The sequence below is a fragment of the Macrobrachium nipponense genome, chromosome 37, assembly GCF_015104395.2.
Source record: "Macrobrachium nipponense isolate FS-2020 chromosome 37, ASM1510439v2, whole genome shotgun sequence".
In the NCBI taxonomy this organism is placed as follows: domain Eukaryota; kingdom Metazoa; phylum Arthropoda; class Malacostraca; order Decapoda; family Palaemonidae; genus Macrobrachium; species Macrobrachium nipponense.
In genome coordinates this window covers 9,911,656-9,927,462 of record NC_061097.1, presented here as the reverse complement: position 1 = coordinate 9,927,462, position 15,807 = coordinate 9,911,656, and the positions used below count along the sequence as shown (strand labels likewise).

Here is a 15,807-nt window from a genome sequence, read left to right as displayed (position 1 = left end):
CGAACAAATTAACTGGTAAACTTGTTTCATATTTCTTGCCACTGAAATAAATTCAAACAAACCCGACCCCGAAAGACTTCAGTGAAACTTAAGCTAATAGATTGCCCCGGATTATTACCAAAGTTTCTTGTAATGTTTTATATCTTAAAAATATAAGACAGGGCATTAAATTCTGCCTGCCTGCCTGTCTGTCTGTCTCTCTTTCTTTCTCTCTCTCTCTGGATGTTTTGTTAATCTGTATGTCACCTGTGTAATGTGTATATACAATGCTTCTTACTGTATATATAAATGGCAAGTTACTTAAATTAAAAGTAGTCCCTTACTGAGTTACAGAAACGAAACCTAGATATCAAAGAAATTATCAGTAATTCAAGTATTTGAAATATAGGAATATCAATGTCAGAGGAACTCAGAAGTCGTAGATTTTTTTTTTTTTTTTTACGAAGTGGGTAACAACACGAACTATATATTTGCACAAACTACAGGAAATTTTCTACTCTTAAAAATTATAAGAAAATCTCGGGCATAACTTGATTTGTTCGCTTTGCTCGCACAGTGGAATGGGAAGAATTAGTAGATGACTTAATCAATGAATGGTTGTGCCAGCTTGCAACAGAACAACCTCATACGTTCGAGATATTTTGTTAATATACAGATACCCAAACGCTGTTAAACATCATGCTCTTACAACTAATACCGTAGAATATGTAACCATGTCCACTGCAACAATCTTTCAATATCAATGAGAATTTTATGAACATCATTTCCATTAAAAAAATTTTTTTCTAGTAAAATCTCACCATATCACTTTCCAGGAGACACTATAATCAGTCACTCTAAAGTTCCCGTTTTCATCAAAGGGAAACTTTTGTTCACCGTTTACAAAAATTGTCGACATTTTCAGGCAAGGTTTCATAACATCATTATATATTCTGGTCCCATAACCTCTGCACCCATGCTCAAACATGGAGGAGATAGACTAAAACTCATTTGCCATAAAGAAGAAAACTTTTTCTCGGTGAAATTTCTCTGTTGACGCTTTTTCAACTTTTGCAGGAGATAATATCATCAGTATTATCAAAGTATTTGCCATAAAAATACACTTTAGTCGTCATTTAGAAGAAACTGTTCAGCATCTATTCTCTCTCTCTCTCTCTCTCTCTCTCTCTCTCTCTCTCTCTCTCTGTCTCTCTCTCTTAACGGAAGGAATTCCATTTCCACTGCTTCCTTTATTATCAATCTATAGCATCTTCAGTCCCATTTAAAATTGTTCCTTGAAATCAGTACGTTACAAAGAACAAAGAAACTATTACTCCATTTGATAAATGGCGTCTTGGTTCCATTCATAAAAAAATGCAATTTCACATCTTTCTACCTTTTCATTCTTTCACTTACTCACCAAAGTAAAGAGAAACTGCATAAATAAACAGATCATCAACGTTGAGGAATTCAAGATTTAAATAAAATGATTTATTTAATAAACACAAGAGAGATAAAAGCATTACTTTACCATGTATAGCGGAATGATTTTTTTTTATTGACAGCCAAAAGGGGAAATGGTTTATTCAAATGTTGTTTACCTAACTGAGCTAACCGGAATTCAACAGCCGTTTCTGACATCTCTTCAACGAGAGACCCTTCACACGGAGCCATCTCCTTCGTAACGGATCTGACAAGTCATAATTCACGGAGAATAAAATCTGAACGACGTGTGAAAAGCTGCTAAATAGATTCTCTCTCGTAAGCGCTCCCCTTCTCTTTAAACGTTCCTTTGTCGGAGTCTCTCGAATCTCCAATAAACGCTTTTGTGGAACTGCCAATGCATGACGAGGATCATATTCCTAATTGGCAGAACGTTCACGAGTAGATTTCATAAACGTTTATGAGTTCCGGCTGAGGAATCATAAAGGCGCTGGGCTGAATGAGGGAGGTAGGAGTGGGTCGGGTGGAAGATAATGAAGATATAACGTGAAGGAAGATATGACTTAACGGGAGAGGGATACTAAGGTAAAAGATAATGAAGTTATAGCCGAAGGGAAGATATATATCTGAGGACCTGTTCTGGGGTATAATGAAGATATCATTGAAGGAAGATACGGATTATGAAGATAGAAACATTAAAGTGAAAGACAATGAAATTATAACTAACTAGATTATGTGACTTGGAGAAAAGAAATTAAAGGAGAGATAACAAGATTATAACTGAAGGGCAGACATGACACGGAGGGTCAGGTTGGAGGATAATGAAGATATTCCCGGAGGGAAGATATTATGACTGTCCAGGGAACATACGAGGGGTAAGATAATAGATTTATAAACGGAGGGAGAAGACAGGCGAGTGGAAAGATATGATTGATGGGATTGAAATTCCGGCAAGAGACGAAGGATAGAAAGAGTTTAAGCAGGAAGGCCATCCAAATATCTCTAAAACTGATCAACAGACCATTCCTGTAAAAAAAAAAAAAAACTAAAAAAAAAAAAAAAAAAAAAAGTGAGGGGGAGTCGTTGACGAGAAGAAGAAATAGAAACGATCATATATATGGAATTGCAACGCATATGTAAGCAAAAGAAAAGTTTTATACACTGAGTAAATATCAGAAAGTTCACCAACTTAAAACAAGAAAAATATTTCGGAACTAAAACATTATAAAAACTAATTAAAAGCCATTTAAGCCAAATCAATATTATGACACTTTTTCCACACACATACACACACTCGTTATAGTATATATATATATATATATATATCTATATATATATATATATATATATATATATATATATATATATATATGTATATGTGTGCGTGTGTGTTTGCATTAAGGTACAAATGGCCTTTAAAATCCAATCGCTCTGGTTCGGAATTAATATATTTTCATATATGTTAACCGAACCAGCACACAGAGGAACTCCTAATTTCTCCTCTGTGATTTGGTTAGAATCCACGAGAGGACGAACTTTTGATCAACTAAAAATGCCCGTTCAGTTAACATAAACGAACAAAATATATTAATTCCGAGGTAGAGCGGATTGGATATTAAAGGACATTTGTAAATTAATGCATGTATGTGAATTACGGTGACGTGATAAAAAAAATCATATACGAACTAAAACCCAACTCATAATTTTTCTTCTTTCCGACACACACACACACACACACAAACACAAACACACACACACATATATATATATATATACTATATATATATATATATATATATATATATATATATATATATATATATATATATATATATATATGTAATACCACAGGAAAATAATAGGCAGAAATCCAAGCGCTTTCGTACTATTAGCTGGAATCAAGCAAGAACCTTAATCCCATGTAATGACACAGTTAAAAGGAATATCATTGAATTTTATTTCATCAAGTCAAATAATGGAAATGTTCTAAATTTAAGTCTTGGTTTATTTAAACTTGATGCCTTCATAATGAAAAAAGTTCTAGATAAATATAAACAACAAAACTAATATATTCAGTTTTTACATGTTCTGGACTATACGATACGTTGTAGTTTTGTTAGGGTTAAATCTATGTTTAAGTTTGTGACCGCGTGATATCCGATAATCCTGAATTATCTCTATAATTTTTACCCTTTTGACAATTAACCATCTGGTATTCGTGATATTGCTGTTTACCCGATAACTTTCTTTCCAACTGTATTTCATTCGTTCCTTGACAATGTCTTAGTAAAGACGAAATCGCTTGGATTTCTGCCTATCATTTTCCTGTGGTATTCGCTTATTTAATGAAGTCACGTGCATTTACCATTTCTGGACGTCCTTCCCACTAGAGTCACTAGAGTCAATTCAGAATTCACGACTGCAGTATATCGAAAAAAGGCGTTCACGGGATTAGCCAATAACTTCTATAGTTCTTGTCAGAAAACCTTTAAAACTAATACCATATACACACTGGTCTATAGAGCTTTGAAATCTTCATCCAACTGGCAAATTTTTCATAACGAAATGGAATTTTTAATAACCTATTTTCAAAAAAACTCCTATCCCAAAGACATTGTATATAATATAATTAACAAATTAGCAGGTAACTATCCAACCACCCCCTCCGCTAATGGATGTCCCAAAGAAACTGATGTATGCATTGATTCCATATATAACAAACTCGAAGTTTTCTCTCAGACTCTCACAAATAATAAATCAAGAAATTCCTTATCTCAAAATTAAACTTATCTCAAACAATCCTTGCAAAATTGGCTCGCTTTTTAATTTCAAAGATCGTCTGCAGGACTTCATGAGATCCAACGATGTATATAAATTCTCATGCGCAGGATGCCCTGCAACTTACGTGGGATCGACTCGAAGATTACTGAAGATGAGATATTGTAGCCATATGGGTTTCATAGAACAGGTCAAAGAATTAGTTATCCTGAATTTTCTAGTATCAAGAATCATGCCACCAAATGCAAAATAAATGTATCAAAACAGTACTTCTCGATAATAGGTTATACTAAAGACCCGGACCACCTAACTACCTTGGAATCGTTAATTATTAAAAGGCTGGTTCCCCCATTGAATAACAAAACCTCGGCTTCACCTCTACATCTGGCATAGTCAAGGTCTTGGACCTGGCTCAATCAAAAATCATTCCTTGCTTTCCTTCCATTCTAGTCGGTTGGTACCTCAGTGGTTCTTCTTCTCTTTTTTTAACTATTTATATTGCATTTTAACATGAATACTATTGTGAATCCTGTTTTTAAGTTTTTAATATATGCATTTCTCTTTTTACAGACTGAAGATGCACAAAGTTGATGTGCGAAACGTTTTATAATAAATCTTGGCCTTCATGTTTAGTATCAATGGACCTCCTGAACCTCTTATATGTATATATATATATATATATATATATATATATATATATATATATATATATATATATATATATATATATATATATATATATATATATATATATATATACATAAACCAAACAAAAACTTCTTTCAGTTTTCTTCTGAAGATTGAAAAAGAAACCCACAAAATCACTGTGTACATTTTATTTTACTCCACACTCGAGTACTGAAAGTACTGGAGTGTGGGGTAAAATAAAATGTACACAGTGATTTTGTGGGTTTCTTTTCCAATTTATATGATATATATATATATATATATATATATATATCCTATATATATATATATATCTATATATATATATAAAGATATATATAGATATAATATAATATATATATAATAAATAATATATACATATATATCTTATTATATATAATTAGAGGATAATGATATTATATAGAGAGATATATAGATATATTATATAAATATATCCTATATATATAGATATCATATATATATATAAATATCTATATATATAATAATATATATATATATATATATATATATATTATATATATATATTATATATATATAGATTAATATATATATATATCATTATATAATTATATATATAGATATATCTTATATATATATATCTATATATATATATCTATATATATATATATTATTATAATTTCTATATATATATATATTATAATACTTATAATATAGATATTATCTATAATATATATGGTACTATATATAATATATATATATATTTATATATTATATATCTATATATATATTATATTATTATACTATATCTATTTATAATATATATAATATATATATATATATATATATATATATTTATATATATATATAATGTGTGTGTGTGTATTTATATATATATATATATATATATATATATATATATATATATATATATATATATATATATAGATAGATAGATAGATAGATAGATAGATAGATAGATATATGTGTGTATATATCTAAGAATCATCACAAACAATTGTCCTACCGGTCATTCTGATCCTTCGCCTAGAGGATTCCACCACTTTCACAAATTAATCAGGACCAAGTATGGCTCGCAGTTTCTTACCAGCTGTTAACTATATACGTGTTTGTGTGTGTGTGTGCATGCAGTTGCATTTCCCACAGTCAATTCAACCAATAAACAACACTTTCAACAGAAATTGCAGTTTGATGAATTAAATGTGCATGCGCTTTTTATTTAATTGATATAGATTTTTGGCACTATGCCAAGCACTGGGGCAACTAAGGCCATTCAGTGCTGCGCCGGTGGTTGACAGTAAAAGGTTTGAAAGATTATAGGAGGAAAACCTCGCAGTTGAACTATGAAGCAATTGTTAGGATAAGGTGTACAGTAAGATGGAAGAAAGAGATTATGAGCGGAGGGACAGTAAAAGGAATGAAAGTAGTTGCAGCTAGGGGCCGAAGGGACACTGCAAAATACCTTAAGTAATGCCTACATTGCACCGAATGAGGCGCACTGACGGCACTACCCCCGTACGGCAAAATGTGCATGTATGTATTTATGACTTTGCAAATGTAGGAAATCATGTCGAGATGAAAATTGGTGTCATCTTTTTAATTACCAGAGTAGATTAACGCTTTCTATCCGGTTTCAGGTTTTTAATGAAAATTCTGGCTTTTTGCCAGCACGTAAATTTTATGTTTCAACCGGACAAAGAAAAAAATAAATAAATCCTATACGGTACAATGGAGGTAGGGAGAGAATTTTATTGTTAGCAAAAAGTTTCCACGAAAGCTTCTGTTTCTTTCATTCTTCCATTCTTCCATTTCCTTTTATTTCTTCTGTTTCCCTTCACTTCTATTTTCTTTTTTGTGTGTGTCAGTATATTTCGCGAATTTTTCCCTGTTGTTTTATTCCTTGATCCATTGCTACCCCTTCTTAGATTTTTATGATGTTATTTTCTGGATTTTTCTATTTATGTTTGTATGGTATTTTTACGTTGCATGGATCCAGTGGTTATTCAGCAACGGGACCAATGGCTTTACATGACTTCCAAACCACGTCGAAAGTGAACTTCTATCACCAGAAATACACATCTCTCACCCCTCAATGGAATGACCGAGCATCGAACTCGCGGCCACCGAGGTTGCAGGCCAAGACCATAATGACCACGCCACTGAGGCGAGGAATTTTTCTAGTTAACATATTCAGTTTTCTAAATTTATTTATTTTTTCTTACAATCTTCATTATTCCATAAAAATATTGCACGTGGAATAATGTTTCACTATACTTTTACGATATATTTAAATAAGTGAACTTTGAATTCCACCGCAAACCTTTTGACATTTCATTTGATGAACTAACATTTCAGAACGAGTAGCAAAATGAATGCAATATATCAATGAATTTCTGCCAGTAATTTTCAGCTAAATTAACACTTACGTTCATAGGGTCCACTCAGTCATTAATGCTTAAATGAGTGAGAACCTAGATAAAAGTCATTTTTGGCCATTCAAAGGACTTTAGAGTCATCAAGAGATTAAGCTCGTTTTTGATCAATATTGAGAAAGTACTCTATGGATTGTCATTAACGGTAACAGATACTGACGTGACGATTACTTCTTTATAATTCCTTTTGAATACAGAAAGAAATCTTATCGGGAAATGTCGAAATTCCACTTTATTATGATAATCAGATTATTTGGTTAACATTTAAAAATATTCCCACCTTCTCTGTCTGTCTGTCTGTCTGTCTGTCTCTCTCTATCACACAAACACACACACACACACTAAGCCTGCATGTTAGCTTTTTTAGTACATTTGAGTTTAGTTAGTAAGCAATGCTAAAAAAGTTATAAAATACATTACACTTCAAATCTAGATTTTTTATGAAAGATAATCGGACAAATGAGAAAAAGCTTTTTGCAAGAACGAAGATTTATATTATAGTTTTGTATTCTTCAAGCAAAGCACTCGAAAAGTTTGTTCCCAGACCTTCAGGGATAAGTTTTCCGCCGGTGGGAATATTTAATTTGCTCATGGCGTCTAAGAATCGATGTTTATTTTTCCATTGCAAACTTAATTTCTGTATGCTGAGAATTCAAATATTTGGTGAATGTATCTATTCATTCATCTCTTTTATTATTTAGGATTCCTCAAGGGGACTTAATATTTTCTGCAATGACTCTGTAGATAATATAATTAATAATCCTTATAATAAGAACTTTGATGTGTCCATGTATTCAGTCCAATATATCACACGAAAGTTGACTTTAAGTTGACTTTAAGGCTCTCAGCTTCTTCCAGTTGTTCTGAACCCCTTCCTTTTTCCCTCTCTCAACACTGGCCCATACGCATATATAATAATAATAATAATAATAATAATAATAATAATAATAATAATAATAATAATAATAATAATAACATTGCGTTTACAATTCTAATTCCTTGCATTTATGATAACAAGTAATGTGTAATCATCAACGTAAATTCTGGAATAGTTTACTACATATATTGCTTAATTTTATAAATCAAGTAAACAGAACATTGATTCTTAAATAAATGTTTGATTGTTTGTCATATATACATACACGATGGCGTGTTATTTGAATGTTTTATAGAACTGGTCTAGAATGTTCATATCTGTGGGATCAATAATTTTGTTTGAAATGTACCAAACATTATAATTATGTGTAGTATAATAGAAATTAATTAAATATTCTTATTTAAACTACACGGGTTAACGAACTGACAAATATATATATCTATATATATATATAATATATATATATATATATATATATATATATATATATTTCTAAATAAAAACAGTATATTTTCTTGTTTACTTTCTTATTCAGTCGTGGGTTTTCTTAGTTGTTACATTCCTGTATTATGTCCTTTACATTTCTATAACCCTAACTCATTTACTAAGCATAAAAAACACGATTTGAAATTTTTTTTATTAAAAACAATAAAAACAAGAAACTAAATCAACTAAATATCTCCAACAAAATATGTATTGAGCAAAATTATCAAAATATTTTGCATAATTCACGTTTTTCATTACGAGTACCAGGAAGCTTCTGTTTTCTTGAAAAGCGCACGTGTTCGAATGGTTTTGAGGCTCAAAAGTCCACAAGGTGAAGAAATATGGGCAACTTGTCAAAAAAAAAAAATATATTAGACGAAGTAAAAATCTACATTAATAACAAATAAATATGGAACCGATCCTCGAGCCAATCATGTAATAAAAGTTGGAGCTTTCATTTTTGTGGTCGACTGAACACTGCAGCCATTCGTATGATCTAACGGGTACTGATTTTTGCGTGATTTACATCTTTCATAAAAGCTCGTTTTTATCTGAATACCTCCAGACAAAATATAATGAAGTATCATTGCTGATTAATATGTGGTCGTATTAGGGCTCCTAATAACATAACATACAGAAGAGATATGACCTGTGTTGATCTGGGTCAAAGTTTATTTATTTATCTTGATTACTTATATAAAAAGTGAATTTTTAATTAATTGAATAAAGGAATGATTCTAGAGGATTTCACCCTGGGAGGTGAAAAGCCATTAACACCCACTGCTAAAGGTAAGGCTAGTATAGTTCTAGGCATTAATATGCATGATACTTAATGAGGCAGAGAGAAGAAATGGTAATGAGGAAACAGAGAGAGAGAGAGAGAGAGAGAGAGAGAGAGAGAGAGAGAGAGAGAGAGAGAGAGAGAGAGAGGTAGCGTGTAAAAATGCCACAAGGACATTGTAATGCTAGTGGAAGTTCCATCACGTTAACAAGGCGGCCAACACCCTTGTAAATTATGTATGAGGAGAGAGAGAGAGAGAGAGAGAGAGAGAGAGAGAGAGAGGTGGGGACGGGAGGACCCAGGGAAAGAAACAGGCAAACAGAGAGAGAGAGAGAGAGAGAGAGAGAGAGAGAGAGAGAGAGAGAGAATGATATAAAGTTACATGTGTGTAAGAGACAAAAATTATAGAGAAAAACGAGATGGAAAATAATACAGCATAAAAGTTTAAATTAGTATGGAAAACTAAAGAAAAAACAAGAGAATTTGTTATCGTATTATATGAAAATAGTTGTTTATAGAAGTATCTGCAAAAACACTAAGCAGCAGGAATGCTTGTGTTTAGTGATAGGTAATATTTCATCTACAAGTGCAAATTAATAAGTGATGGTATCAGTGACTGTCTATACATGAAACATTGAAAAATTAAGCTATGACATTCATTACCACATATATAAGCTGCAGAGTTCTTAATGTTTCTGTTATATTTTGATGTAAATATTAAAAAAGGACGTTTTACTGATGGGTTTCTATTTCTACACGTAGTATAAAATTATATACTGTAAATGCACCCTATTACCAAGGATTACTCTAATCCACATAATACATTCTGTAATTTTGAAACTGAGCATAAGCACCAAACGCGAAATACATTGTAAGGTGAAAATATCACCCACTCTTTTGCTGATATATAATATAATGTCTTTCAAGTGTTTTTACACTAATACTCGTGTGTATGAATTGATCATAAAAATGTTTTCACTGGTGATAAGACGAACCACTTTCAGACGAAAGATGCTGTAAGACTTTTTAGGAGGATTACGGCCATAAATACGATTTACCTTTCCCACAGACTGTCATAGAGGCCTTACCTAAATACTGGAAGAAGACGAAAAACGCAAGAATAATTGTCCTTAGGCTTGTCATGTTTCTGATAGTCTCCGTACATATAATTTTCACCGATATTTATTTGCGTGTCGTTTCCTTTCCGTTTCTACCTTCAGTTTCAAGACACACCACTTAAAAGTATTAAGTATTTCTTCACAATCCACTAAGTTGCAGTATATTTCTAATTCTTCATGAGCCACTTATCAGTCTCCGTTTCTAGCAGTCGCAATCTGCATCCATTTCAACAACACTATGTATATTTCAGCTTCATATTTAATAACTGAGGAGGCTAGATCTTTTCACATAGACAGTGAATAGTACCTATCAGTGGTTTGGCCTTAAAACAGGTCATCTTCTTCAGCCAATTAGCCACACGCAAGTTAAACATCAGGCCTTATATAAATCGAAAGGCCTTTTATACGAGAGATTCCCATGGACCATCAACCTTAACAGATATATGTAATGTTCCTTACTTTAACATTGAAAAGAAACACTTGAACAATCAGATAAATGCACCCAGAAATCTCCTTCAATTAAATAACTTTGAAATGTTTGGTATATATCACGTTATGTGAAGCGTACGGACACCCAATGTAGCTCCAATGAAGGAACGCACGGAGGTTCCTCTCATGGTGGTTGGCACCCTACTGAACTCCCGAGCCGCGGGATTGCCGACTGCTTCGCCTCCCGCCTCTCCCTCACCCCGCCCCCATTCGCGCTTCCAACACCCCCCCCCCCCCACCCCCGGAAAACTCGAACCCACCTTCTCCAACTCCTCCAGTCCGTCGCCTTTGCTCACCTTGCCACGACGCTTGCTAGACTGGGGCACTTCAAATAACACCTGCCGTCATTCTTACACCAGTGCGCTTCGTTCTACAGTAGGAGAGAACACAATGCATTCATACTTTGGGATGTAGTCACACCCACGCACGCACACATACACACACACACACACACACATGCGTATATATATATATATATATATATATATATATATATATATATATATATATCACACACACATACATATATATTTCCGTATGGTGTGTTCAATAAACGTCCTTGCCATCCGCTTTTCTCGAGAAAATGTGTTTGCTTATTCATCCGCTACTGTGCCTAGAGGTGGAATATATATATATATATATATATATATATATATATATATATATATATATATATATATATATATATATATATATATATATATATATATATATATATATAATGCAACAGTATGATATGAAGATAAAAGGCCCATAAATCACCATTTGAATCTTACAACCCCTTCTACCATTACATACCTATACATGGAATATTTCAAAACAGAAATTTTGTCGTCTATGAAACACCGCAATATGATCTGGCTTAGATACGTAAATGCAATATTTACTTACTAGAGTGATAGCTGGGAAGATTTCAGAGAATTTTTCAGTCAACTAAATTCGCTAGTTCCGACCATAAAATGCAAAACAGAATGGGAAAAGGACAGAATAAATTTGCGTTCACAGTATACAGGAAACCATGATCTTTATTTATGTACCCATTTGAACATATTCTAAGCCCCCAGTGGAATAGGTTGCACCCAACCATGATCTTTACGGATACATCGTTACCACGATGTATCCGTAAAGATCATGCTGTATAAAATGCGGGATAAGTTTCAATCCATGGTGTGGTTCGTGTTATTTATATATGGCAAATTGCCGAATGATGTCCATATCTAACTGATCGTTTATATTACGTTAACCTTTCTAAGAGAGCTTTTCCAGTGAAACCGAAATATGACTTGTCACAGGCCCAACAAGAGATCTCCAAAACTACAATGTCTTTGGAAAATGGTTTCTGCAGAACGTCAATTAATTATTTGCCCAGTATATTGGATAAATGAAAATAAAAGGGTCCGAGGAGCCTAAGGTTTGTGTGATCTCTCATAAATTATCCACGTGAGGGATTAAGATTTTCTTTGTGTCTTTTTCCTTTTCTTTGTTTTCTGTGGGTTTGTAAAAAAATGCTCTTTGCTTTATGTATGGCTTTTTCTATTATGTGCTTGGGGTAATTTAACAAGATAAGTTGACTTCGGATTGCTTCAAGTTCTTTGATAAGAAAATCTGGAGAGCAAATTCGCAGTACTCTAAGAAATAAGTTACATGCTAATACTGAGTTGACTGAAATGTCATGATAGTTGTAAAAATGTAAGTATGAAGGTGAGAATGTCGCTCTCCTATAGACAGTGAATTTATAGTTGTTTTAGTTCTGATGATTAAGGCATTTAAAAATGGGGTTTGGTTATTGTTTTCCCATTCTACTTTAAATTTCATAACGAAGCCAAATCATATCCGCAGGTTTGATAGGGTTTATAATTGCTGTTTCAAAATACCCCATTTATAAGTATGTTAACACTGGACAAAGCGGCCTCCCCATACTGCAACTGAGTTTTTGATGATAAAAGTTATCACCAAAGGAAAAGATGTTTTATATATATATATATTATAATATATATATATATATATATATAACTATATAGTACTATATATATATATATATATATATATATATATATATATATATACATATAGGTATATAGTATATATATATATATATATATATATATATATATATATATATATATGTATATAGTTATATATATATATATTATTATATAATATATATATATACTATATATATTATATATATATGTTTATATATATATAATATATCACTTCGGGGAAAAGGGGGTAATACTTAGCTGATTTTGAGAGGAATATGATAATTTAACGTTTCTTTTTGGGTTATGCTTAATTAATTTTATTCCATTTTAATGTTAGCTAATTTTAGGAAATAAAAAGTATATTTGTAACAACAAGAGTTTATATTAGTCTAGTTTGAAACTGATTTTCAGCCAACTTCAGAGATGGCATTCAACAGGCAAAAGGTAGGCTACGTTACCAGTTAGATGTTTGGTTTTCATTTGTTTAAACGAATGTCATTTAACCTCGTTAGAGATTTTTCCTCGTTAGATATATATATATATATATATATATATATATATATATATATATATATAGTATATATATATATATATAACTATATATATATATATATATATATATATATATATATATATATATATATATATATATATATATATATATATATCTAACGAGGAAAAATCTCTAACGTGGTCAAATGACACTCGTTTAAACAAATGAAAACCAAACATCTAACTGGTAACGTAGCCTACCTTTTGCCTGTTGAATGCCATCTCTGAAGTTGGCTGAAAATCAGTTTCAAACTAGACTAATATAAACTCTTGTTGTTACAAAAATATACTTTTTATTTCCTAAAATTAGCTGACATGAAAATGGAATAAAATTAATTAAGCATAACCCAAAAAGAAACGTTAAACTATCACATTCCTCTCAAAATCATATTTAAGTAAGTACCCCCTTTTCCCCTAAGTGTCCAAACATTCATAGTTTATCAATAATCAAAATTAGTCAAGAGAAAACCCATAAGGTGACTTCGAATCCATCTGAAATAAAGAGATCATAGTTATGACACTATAAAACATTAAAGTTCGTCAATAAAGAATGTGTGCCACACCTCACCTCCCTTTCTCTAGAACTTAAGTAATTGTCACTTCAAATGTTAAATTTGTCAAAGTTTCTCACTTTATGTCACCTTGTCTAACCGACCTGTAACGCCCCTCCTACACTGAAAGCACATGTTTTCTTCTTTGACAGCTGGCCATCCAATTCCTCTGCCAATTTACATACCCGAGTTTATATATCATTTTCTGTGACATGCTTAATGAACTCACACTCATCAATTGGCACACGGATGTATGCACTCTTCATACATAGAACTCATGATCTTTGGAACGTATCACTGACCCCAATTATGCGCCGGTAAGCTTTCCTGTGTTTTTTAATTTTTTTTAATTTTAGCATCTTCGAGGAGTCCAGCATTTTGCATCAGTCTCTAACCGGCAAGAGCTAAGGTTATCAACCCCACTATTTAATATTATAGATTGTTACTAGTGCCTTTAAGATGACTCAGCCACCTCTGTCTTTTGTGCACCCCTGTCTCACATTACATTGGCACTAGTATATACTAGTTCATAATGTTTGCAAGATAGCTCCTACAACACATATTTCAACCATCATTATATCTACATAACAGCAATCACTGGATCTGTGTAGCGTTCATCGAAGAAGAATTCATCTCTATCGTTATCCTCCAGCGGTGGAACCGTAACTGTCTCCAGCGTAGGCGTAACTTTAACCGCCCCATGGTTCCTATGTAGGTGTTTCATGACACCTTTGTAGATCCCAGCTGAGCACGTGAACTATCTCGAAACGACTCTGCATGCGCCGTTATTAAGTGTCTGCGACCCCTCGTTGCTGAACTGTAGATTTGACGTCCCCCAATGAAGGAGTCGTAACCACCACCTTGTTGCCAACTTGAAATATCCCATGACTCCCATATAAGTGCATCTTGCACCCGCCTCATAGAAGTATTGTAGACTCCTGATTTGTCCCAGAATGTATCCTGAGACAATCCATCGACGACATCTCATCTTTGCAAAGGCGACCCGTAACATCTTCGCCCGTGTGAAGATCCTACCTCTCGCGTTGTAGATCCTAAGTTGTTTTCGTTGTCACCCTCATGTGAAGTTGGGAATTCTCTAAAGTCATCATGTGTCTCTGTTTCGTCATTAATAGGTTCTACTTGACTTTTTGGCAAGTCTACATGATCTTAGAAGAAATAAAGTCTTGCTTTAACACACGAATCTGACATAAACTAATATACCCAATCTCATAGTCAATTATTAAGGACTAAAATTCTTCACTAAAATAAAATATGATCTTTATCTACTGACACCTATTAAACTTATTGGGAGAATTATTATCACTAACTGACCACTCATTATTAATCCCGTATCTGACAAATATACTATCAAAAACCCCATAATGTCTATACAGCAAAACCCCTGTAATGTTTATACAGCTAACCTCCATCAAACATAATGTTGAATATCCCTTCTATCTTACGTATCCCAAGATAAATTCTACCTCCTTTCTATAATAGAAATCCTATCTAAAGTTACTATAAAAAAACCTGCTTAATCCCGATTACAAGTTTCCCTTGTAGGAAACATAATAATAATAATAATTCAACTTTTCCCATTATAAAATGTATAAGGAGAAAAAAATATAATTCAGCGCTTTTCCATATAAAACGTAGTATGTATCGTCACT

General features: G+C 32.5%; 1 pseudogene; it reads right to left on the bottom strand.

The window, feature by feature from the left end:
* The window catches only part of LOC135209021 (lachesin-like), a 65,169-nt pseudogene extending 53,980 nt beyond the window's left edge, over window positions 1-11,189 (bottom strand).
* Window positions 11,190-15,807: the final 4,618 nt, after the last annotated feature.